Source organism: Octopus bimaculoides, chromosome 25 (genome assembly GCF_001194135.2).
Source record: "Octopus bimaculoides isolate UCB-OBI-ISO-001 chromosome 25, ASM119413v2, whole genome shotgun sequence".
Classification (NCBI taxonomy): domain Eukaryota; kingdom Metazoa; phylum Mollusca; class Cephalopoda; order Octopoda; family Octopodidae; genus Octopus; species Octopus bimaculoides.
Window position 1 is genome coordinate 32,253,745 of NC_069005.1, and position 2,337 is coordinate 32,256,081.

Here is a 2,337-nt window from a genome sequence, read left to right on the forward strand (position 1 = left end):
ATGTATGTGTACATTCAGTAATAGGTTGAAGACATGTATGTGTATACGCGTCGATGTCTGTGTGTATGTTTATTATCATAAACGGCCATTTTGACTGACTTGCCAAAGCTCTAGAAGCTCTCCCTCAGCTCGAACCAGCGAGACTTCAGTGTCTAAAAAAATAACAAAAAAAAACAACAGTAAAAATATACAACGTGATTTTTTTTTCCATTCTTTCTTCTCCTTCACAATATTCCTAAGGAAGAATTTCAGTTGACAGCGGTTTGACAAAAACAAAAAAAACCCCCCCACCACCATCACCATCAACAATAACCCCCCTCCCTCCATAAGAACAACATAGTAGTTCAGTTTCTTCCCCAATTCTTCTTTCTCTTCCTCTTCATCAGTTTGTGAGGAGGAAAAAAGTGAGAGAGAAAGAGTGGAAGCGAGAGAGGACTCTGTTAAATATCTCTTTAAGAGTTTGAATGAATGGGAACTAGGAAAATGGCCAGAAAAGTCTCCTTGCTCACCGCCGGACTATTGTTGACAATAATAATTCACCTGTGCGGGCTAACTAATGCAATCTCAGGTAAGTTGGCCTTTTTTTAAATAAAAAAAAATATACACATATATATTCGTAATTTATATATGTATATATATATACAACTATATACATATGTATATATATTTCCTCAGTCGTCTATTTAATGTCTAACAACTAACTCTTCCTCTTTCATTTTTATGCTTTTTACCTTAGTGTTAATATAATCATGATTTATCAAGTGGTTGTCTGTCTGTATAATATATATATATATTGTCTGTGTTTTGTGAGGTTGTGTTTTTTTGTTGCTGGGGTGAGGGTGAAAAAAAATTTGTGGTTTGTTATATGCCATCATCATTATTATTATTATTATTTCTAATTAAGGTTTTGTTTATCAATACAAAATTTAAAAGAGGTAAAAGAAATTAATAAATTCATTTTTATTTGTTTCTCTGAATAAATAATTAACTGTCGGCATAATTTTCTTTCATACATCTACATGTTTATCTTAATCTTTAATAAATGTATATACTGTATCGATGGCCATTATATATATATATATATATATTGTGTGTATGTATATTATTCAAATATATGCATACATAGCTATGGACATCATCTCCTATATATGTATATATAATACATGATTTCCTAAATATATATATATATATACATGTACAGAGCCATGGATACTTTCGTTCAAACACAGAACACACTCATACATATATTATATATGTGTGTATATATACATACATGTATGTATGTATATACAATGTGTGTCTGTAGTGTTTATTTGTAAATGTAATGTCTCCTTTTGTCGACACCCTTCTGTTGAATAAAGAAAACCGATGGTTTCATTACTAATGTTCGAACGAAATATATGTGATCAGGAGGGGACAGACGAAAGAACAGAGAGGAAAAAAAATAAATGTTAGAAATGAAACTAAGATGGTAAATGTAAAGTCGCAATACGGCTTTTTTGGTCATAGTCTTGATGGTGGAATGATGCCATTCATTGCAAGGTGGTTGCTACTGGTCGTTGTTTTCTTGTGTTGCTTGTCCACTTCTCTCTCACCTGCTTGGCCTCATTCCTTATCCTACCTTTTATATTTGCATATATATATATATGTATGTATATATATGTATAATGTCGTTTCGTTATGTGTGCATAGTTTAGCTATCAGACGAATCATTGCATGCCCAATTATTTTCTACCTATGATGTTTGTGTATATAATATGTGTGTGCGCGTGTGTATATAGAGTGTTCCGTAGATACATGTAAAAACTATCAACCATCATTACATGCACGAACATATATATATATATGAGCGTGTGTGTGTATGATCGAACAGGCTTAAAGACAATCTCTCTTTCTCGCTGTATATATATATATATATATATATATATATATAATGTGTGTGTGCGCAAGCCGATTATCAGGTGTGTATATATATATGTGTGTGTGTGAATAGCAACAATCGAATATGACTGTTGAAAATTTTGATGTGAAATGCAATCGACATCTCAGGTGTGTGTATGTATATATAATTATATATATATATATAAGGAGAGAGAGAGAGAGAGTCTTACCCTCATATGTACACAGTTTTTCAGGTAAATGATGTATATGAATGTGTACGAAGGAGCATTTACAATTAATTGATCTTTTAACGATTATCGAGAGAAATCAAACAAATTTTAAAATTTTTCCTCGGTGCTAATCAATTTGCAAGTTCCCTGTTTTTTTCCTATTTTTTTTTTTTTAAATTCGATATTTCTAAACGGAAATCATTAAATAAAAGATTAATTTTTCCCA